The 7,098-nt window shown below is 43.7% G+C and overlaps 1 long non-coding RNA gene and 7 other non-coding genes across 12 annotated transcripts; all 8 read right to left on the bottom strand.

The window, feature by feature from the left end:
- Positions 1-328: 328 nt before the first annotated feature.
- Positions 329-7,089, bottom strand: LOC115598693. 5 transcript variants are annotated; one of them, XR_003987837.1, is made up of 13 exons: positions 6,987-7,089; positions 5,714-5,752; positions 5,169-5,208; positions 4,873-4,918; positions 4,335-4,366; positions 3,861-3,953; positions 3,255-3,280; positions 2,910-2,988; positions 2,765-2,814; positions 1,819-1,870; positions 859-889; positions 622-665; positions 329-452 (listed from the first exon to the last, which is right to left on the bottom strand). It is a non-coding gene; the product is annotated as an uncharacterized LOC115598693 (long non-coding RNA). The 5 variants fall into 5 exon arrangements; XR_003987834.1 differs by lacking the exon at positions 2,910-2,988 and having other exon boundaries at positions 774-889; XR_003987833.1 differs by lacking the exon at positions 2,910-2,988 and having other exon boundaries at positions 6,987-7,085.
- Positions 732-807, bottom strand: LOC115598715. The gene has a single exon (XR_003987855.1). It is a non-coding gene; the product is annotated as a small nucleolar RNA SNORD47 (small nucleolar RNA).
- On the bottom strand, positions 1,941-2,019 carry LOC115598709. The gene has a single exon (XR_003987849.1). It is a non-coding gene; the product is annotated as a small nucleolar RNA SNORD79 (small nucleolar RNA).
- Positions 4,204-4,286, bottom strand: LOC115598719. Its single transcript, XR_003987859.1, has one exon. It is a non-coding gene; the product is annotated as a small nucleolar RNA snR60/Z15/Z230/Z193/J17 (small nucleolar RNA).
- LOC115598717 lies at positions 4,442-4,527 on the bottom strand. The gene has a single exon (XR_003987857.1). It is a non-coding gene; the product is annotated as a small nucleolar RNA snR60/Z15/Z230/Z193/J17 (small nucleolar RNA).
- Positions 4,991-5,072, bottom strand: LOC115598708. Its single transcript, XR_003987848.1, has one exon. It is a non-coding gene; the product is annotated as a small nucleolar RNA SNORD24 (small nucleolar RNA).
- On the bottom strand, positions 5,286-5,352 carry LOC115598722. The gene has a single exon (XR_003987862.1). It is a non-coding gene; the product is annotated as a small nucleolar RNA SNORD75 (small nucleolar RNA).
- On the bottom strand, positions 6,063-6,140 carry LOC115598716. The gene has a single exon (XR_003987856.1). It is a non-coding gene; the product is annotated as a small nucleolar RNA SNORD74 (small nucleolar RNA).
- Positions 7,090-7,098: the final 9 nt, after the last annotated feature.

Here is a 7,098-nt window from a genome sequence, read left to right as displayed (position 1 = left end):
TCTCTGCAAACCACCTGTGCCTGATGTCATGCCAGACTCAGTGCTGGCCTGTAATTTTAGGAACAAAACACAGCAGTACCAGTGCTTAGCTCTCACCTACAAAACACACTACACTGCAATCATTTAGCTTTGTTCAAGTCTTAGTATTGGTAAATCAAGTTCAGTCAGCACACCAGCAGTATCTGACACCCAAGCTGAAGACACTTGCAGGATGAGCATTTTAACAAGTTTACTCCCTTCTCTAAAATCAAGCATTTGAAGGTTTTGTAAAGTAGCCTAGAGCTCCTTTAGGGGAACCTGTACCAGTCAGAAAACAGTTCACAACAGGCAGAGTTTACAGATTTTTATTAGTTCCCATCAGTATCAGAAAAACATTACCAGTGTGGTAAAAACACCTTGGCTTTTTTAATGCTACTCATTCAAGTGTAACCCACTGTTCTGCAGTCTTCCACCTAGGACAGACATGAGAACCATTATAAGGCACCAAACAAGCACAAGAAGCTTTCTGGGAACAACTCAGACCTTGGATATCTCATCTCTATTCAGAAAGAGAGTTCAAGCTTAGGTTTGTCATCACGTGTTCCAGCAAATAAATTTCATTATTACTACAGCTGCACTCACCTTCTTCTTGGTTTTCATGCAGGAGTTTCAAGTTGATTCCTCACCTAAAACAAGAAAACTCAATTAACACAGGCAGCAGCACAGCAACTGACTGCCCACAGCAGGTTTGTAGCCTCAGAGAAAAGTGGAACGGAAATTGTGATATCACTGACATTCATTTGGCAGAATCAGATTTCATCAGTGGCTACAACTATTCCCACAAGTTTTCAACAGGATTCAACTGCTGTGTTATCTTACCCAGGGAGGCTGCAGACAGCATGGTCCTTTCCTGAGGAAAGCAAGAAGCTGTTTCAGAATAAGACATTACAGGAAAGTTTAATTATTTGTCTATGAAATTACATTCAAGCAAACTAATTTCACCTACAAGAAATACAAGGATTTCAGCTGGCAGCTGTTGAGACTTTCACCAGTCACAATAGGATATACAAAGCTTCTACATCCTAACTGAACTGGAAATACAGAACTACTAACACTGGAAGACTCAGGGAAAGGTACAAAGCTACTCCTTACTTTGAAATACTCTCTCTACCACAAAGCTGTATTTGGTGAGGGATATTTAAACTACCAGTTCCCACAGAAATCTTGAAAACCTATAAAGTCTGTTGGAGGAAACAAGTTTGTACAGCAACCATCTAGAACATTCATGGACAGCCAACATGGCCAGGAGTAAAAATATTACTGGATAGTGACAACTGCAGCATAGAGTTGGTGATTTGTTGGTTTTTTTTAAATTCAGTGTAGTGTTGGTTGAAAGAACAGCCAGACACATCAGACTGAGTGATGACAGGAGTTGTTTGCTGCTGTGCATTGTTATACTACATTATCAACACTGCATTGGTAAACAGATCTGCTGGCTGTTGTCTCCACAGATTCAGCCCCTTTAATAGTAAACACCAGTTTCTAGAGTCACTGAGGCCACGTGTTGTTTGTAGAGAAACAACAAATACAACAAAAAGCTGTGTTTGTTTATCTGCTTAGAAAGAGCCCTTCCTATTTAAGTCTCACTTAGAACTACAAAGTGCATTCTTGCTCTAAGCACATCATGTTTACTCCCACAGTAGCCAAGCAGGAAAATCAGAATTTAATAAAGGGAAGACAAATCAAAACTATTATTAAGACTCATGTTAGGCACCAACATCTAGGTATTTAGCACAAAGACAGTAATATTTCAGTAATTATCAAACATTGTACACTTACCTCACACATAAATTAATCTTGCTTCTCACACAAGCTCCCCACAAGCTTCACTCTGTAACAAGTGAGATTTTATTAACACACTTCTCCTTGGCAGTGCTTCAAGATTTAAGTTTGAATGTGGGTACTGTTTCAGTGCAACAATCCTCCTCAGCCTTTTTCAGAGAGATTCCCATTGCTTAGAATTAATCATCACAAACAGTACACACTTAAAGAAGCTTAATGCTTTATTGTTTTTCTCTTTAGAGGACCTGACCTCAGCTTTTCAGACCTTACTCCCAATCACATTTTCATTCACATCACACAAAATCTCTAATCTAACCATTAAGACAAATAATTCACCACAGTACTTCAATTACTGAGGATCAGTGCTATTCCCCACCAAAGCCCTTAATTTAGCCAACTGAAAGTTTAAAAATCCTGGCTTTGGTCAGCACAAATTATACACTGCTGGGTTGTCACGTTCTTTCTAATCAACTAGGAAATCAAGTAGTCCATTACAGTTACATTATTTCAACTGGTCCATACCTTGTTTTCAGTTACAGAAAGCAGTTAATATTTTCAAGTTTTAACAAAAAATCTTAAGGAAAGTGAAGTAGTTTATCACAGAAAAAGCATCTGTCACAAAGCATGTAGCAGTTCTCCCATTCTCAAATCTAAGATACACACAAGAAATGGGAAGTCAGACCAATGTTGATGTTACTCTAGAGCCTTGTTTAGGGTTCCATAAACCTCTCTGACCATTACACTGTTATAATTATTGCTGTGTCCCATCTTTGGTCACCAAGTATGAGATTCAGGCCCCAGCACCTCAGGTGGATGAAACCTGGAAGCTGCTGGCAACCCAGGGGCAGGAATTCCTCAAACCCTCAGCTGACTGCTGCAGCTATGATGCCATTACAGAGCTGTAACTCCATCACACTGTTCTGGGCATTTGTTGGACACTTACTTTTCTTGCTGGCACCATCAGCACAACTTAACAGCCTCACTGCACCATCTCTGGAAGAAAGCAAATCATCAGGACAGCACAGGAGCAAGCACATGAGACTGACATCTAATCATGTGCCCCAAGTCAGATAGAGCTAATTGCAGACCTCCATGATTGAAGTCAAGGCAGTCAGATCTCATCACACAGGCAGCTCACATGGTCACTGAACAGCTATCTGGTTAAAACTAAGGGGGCAAATACACAAATTGTGCTACTGGAGTAACTTTATGAGCTCCAGCCACGCAGCAGTTTAGCACAAACCACACTGTCCTGGCTGGGTCATGTGTCCTTCTGCCCCGAAGCATCCTCCTGTTTTAGCTGAGATGCAAACAGCAGCAAACACTGCCCTCTCTTAACCTTTCTCCCCCGCCCACAGCATATATGCATTAAACACTTCACTTCTAGGCCTTTTCTTTATGCTAATACTTGGAAAGTTAAAACAAGTACTTACATCACAATGATAACCACTCTGGAAGCCTGCAAAGAAAAAGCCACTGTTAAGACAGGGTCCAGCAGGAAATTTTACCTCAGGAAAAGTTCCAGAAATACTGTATCAGTGTTTACTCAAGCTTTGTCCTCATCAGGATCAGAGACCTGATTCAACATCATCTACAGTAATCTGCAAGCCTCCTCCAAGCCCTTCCATGAGGGGAGTCCATAGCTATCTCCCAGCATTCCACCCCAACACCCTTGATAAAAGGTAATTCCTCAACTCCAGACTGCTGGAATTGCAGAAAGGAGAAATCCTCTTAATTGCAAAGTTCAGTGACCTGTTTTGTGTCAACATTTAAGTTGACTTACACCAGGAAAAGCATTTCAGATCCTAAATTCATTATACTGAAACATTCACCATTTTAAGTGAAGTTCCAGAAACCCTTTGACACCACAAAACAATTATTCTGAAGCACCAGAAACCTGAAGGCACACTTGGGGTACTTTGTATCTTTCCTTCAGATTTTCCAGAGACAGATTTGCAGACCCACTTACCACAAAAGCAAACTCAGCTCAAACAAAGCACAGCCAAACGCAGCACTCATCTAAAATGTTTTTCATTTACCTTAAACTAGGGAGGACTTGTCTTGTCCAACATCAGGAACAGATGGAACAGCATCTCATGCTGGAGGCACAGGTATCCCCTGCCTAGGGCAGCCTGTAGAGCAACACAACACCCAGTAAAGCTTGGAGCACTAACACCAGATTAACCAAGGCTTTCAGTTACTGAAGGAGTGTTATTTACTGTCGCTTTTGCACAATTTCACAAGCAGATCCCACTCCATCTTTCCTACTAAATTGTTAGCATTTAGCCCATGAGACAGATTTTAAAAACACAGAGCAAGAGACAGCAAGAGACCCCTCTTGCTTTTTCAAAGTTGTCTCTTAAACTCAGCCAAAGGCACAGAAGGCTGCATCAGACAGAAGCGAAAGACAGGAAGGTGATCAACACGGGTCATCTGCTGAACTATGCAGTCATCACAAGCAGCCTTCTCACACATCAGGGATCTAAAATTTTACAGATGCAGGAAATATTTACCTTGCAGAGCTTGCAGCTTCATCTCCAAGTGCCTGCAACAAAGAAAAACAAAGATTCCCTCAGCCTTCATGGCCAAGCCTGCACCACCCAAAAAGAGATCCCAAGAGCAGATACATCAGATAGGAGCGAAAGACAAGATCCTGGTATTCATCACAGGACACTCTGATGAACTATGCCATCATCACTGTATCTGCATGGGAATAATGGTGACAAGCAACTGTCTCTTCTGACAGCTTAGAAAAACTCAAGTTCAATATAAAAACAAATATTCAATTTTTTTTCAGTTCAGCTGTTTGTGCGCTTCCCTCCCATTCATAGAATCATAGAATTGGCTGGGTTGGAAGGGACCTCAGAGATCATCAAGTCCAACCCTTGATCCACTACCACTGCAGTTCCCAGCCCATGGCACTGAGTGCCACATCCAGTCTCTTTTTAAGTATCTCCAGGGATGGAGAACCCACTATTCCACACATCCCACCTCTAGGCTGCACCACATTAAGACCACTGTGAAAGAACCCCCTGCAAACACATTTCTTACCAGATGATGTTTCTGCTCCAAGCCTTTTGAGTGCACAATTCAAATCCTGGAAGGAAAAAAGGCTATGAACAGTATATTCTGGAGACAAAACACCCAGGGGAGTAATTTTAAGTTGCTGTGCCTCAGAAAGAAGTTTTGGTGGTAAAAGTGTTCATCACTCTCTTGGTCAAGAGTAGCAAATATTTGTCATCATTGTGGCAACAGAGGGAGTAAATCTGCCTAATGCCATTATTAGAGCAGAAGATCCTGTTCAAAGATTAGAAACCATTTTATGTTGAACTTAAGGACTTCATTACCTTATGAAGTAGCATTAAGCCTCCATGTTTGGTGCCAGATCTGGAAGAGATAAAACAGTTTCAGATGCTTGTAGAGCTCAGGGTGGTCCCTCCGGCACTGACACCAACACATAAAAAAGCCTCAGCTGAGAGTTTTCAGAAATCACTTCTGTCCACTACTCTGGTACTGAAGTCATCATAGGCTCTCTGATTTAGCCAACATCAAGCACAATGGATAGAGATTCTTTTCTGCAACAAGCATCAGACAAAACCACAAAACTATTCACTGCTGCAGGTGGAACAGCAGTAACAAAGGACCAAAGGTATCAGGGTGGTACAGCAGTCTGGCTGGAGACTGGACCAATGGTTCTAAAACAGAGGCCCCCCCATTTTCCAACACAAAGTTCTCATCAGAGTGAGAACTGCCTGAAGAGACACCTGGGGTGATGACTGGAGTACAAACACAGGTCATACAATTTCTCAAAGATACAAATCCCAGGCTAAATGGTGTAAGTCCATCCACATATTTCTCTATTTAAACTCTGTATTTCAGAAGCAGCACCAACCTGTCTCGAAGCTGAATGTGTAGCTGGTGCATCTTGAAACTGAGAACAGAAAAGTATGTTATTAGTTCCACTTCAAAGAATGAAGCTGTTCATCTTTTGAAAAATCCTAAGTTAAATTCAAAACAACTGGAGCTTCACAGAAAAGCTCTCCTGACACAATCTACACTCCAGCTCTTTGCAGAGACAAAATAATCGCTTGTACATATTTTTAAGCAGGACAGAACCACTGACGTGTTTTATTTTCTGCAACTTTAACTCCAGTGTGTAATCAGAGTCAGCCCGGCAGCCATGAATTCCAGCTCAGAGAAGACCACGTGGTGTCTCAGCCATGCTGAACACGCACCATTCCATGCCCAGCTCAGATATGTTGGTATTCATCACCCTCTCAGATGTCCCTACCAACATAGTTATCATCATGTGCAGGCACACAGAACTCCAAGGAAGCAATCCCCATACTCTGTTAACACGTGGCATTTATTTCTAATGCTCAGAAAGCTCACTTATCACCCGGAGTACATGACAAAGGTAAAGCTGTCTCCTCGCTTACCATGGAACTATTCTGCAAGGGACACTTCCACAACAAAAGGGCTCTCCACAGCCTGCCATCTGCTTCCGTGCAATAATTTAAGGAGTAGTAGGCGACCCTTAACCTTAATACAACTTTTCATTTCACATATACACCATATTAGCATCTACCAGTGAACCCCACCCTCCTGAAGTTTACTAGAAGGGGAAAAAAAAAAAAAAAGTAAACGAGAAACCTAAAGTTATTCTCGACAGCTGCTACACAGCAACTCGCATAATCTCCCAAGGACATTTCCCACTGAAAAGAGCCTCATTAAAAACAGGCTGCAAGATGCGCCCCACTTCTCAGCGGGCTCTCCCGAGCTATTTCCTACCCAAATTCGAGCCAAACGCCTCAGCCTCCCCGCAGAGCCCATGCCCGGGCACTGCCGGGCCCTTCCTCAGCACCGCAGTTTCACCACCATCTCTGTGTGGCCTGTGCGGAGCGTCCACGGGGACCCTCTTCTACACTATCCCCCGCGGTGCGGCCTCCCCTCTCCCCTTTCCCTCACATCCCACCCCGGAGCCGCCATGAGGCGCAGTCCTCTCAGAGCAGCCTAGGCCGCAGGCTGGGCCCGACGCCCCAATCCATCTCCATCCTCCCCTGCCAGCGTTCACCCGGGACCATCCCCCACCCACAGCGTCTCCACACACTCCGCGGAATCAACGCGGGCCCACGCAGTCCCGCGTGGGCTTAACCTCGTCTCACCGTGAGGCAGCAGCGATCTCCTCACGCCCCCCCGGCACCGCGGACCAAAAAGGGCGGCACGTCCCCTGCGGGCCCCTTATATAGCAGAGCCGGGTCACGTGATGGAAGCGCG

This window comes from Calypte anna, chromosome 8 (genome assembly GCF_003957555.1).
Source record: "Calypte anna isolate BGI_N300 chromosome 8, bCalAnn1_v1.p, whole genome shotgun sequence".
Lineage (NCBI taxonomy): Eukaryota > Metazoa > Chordata > Aves > Apodiformes > Trochilidae > Calypte > Calypte anna.
The sequence above is the reverse complement of the archived record's forward strand: the minus strand, read 5'-3'. Positions and strand labels throughout refer to the sequence as shown.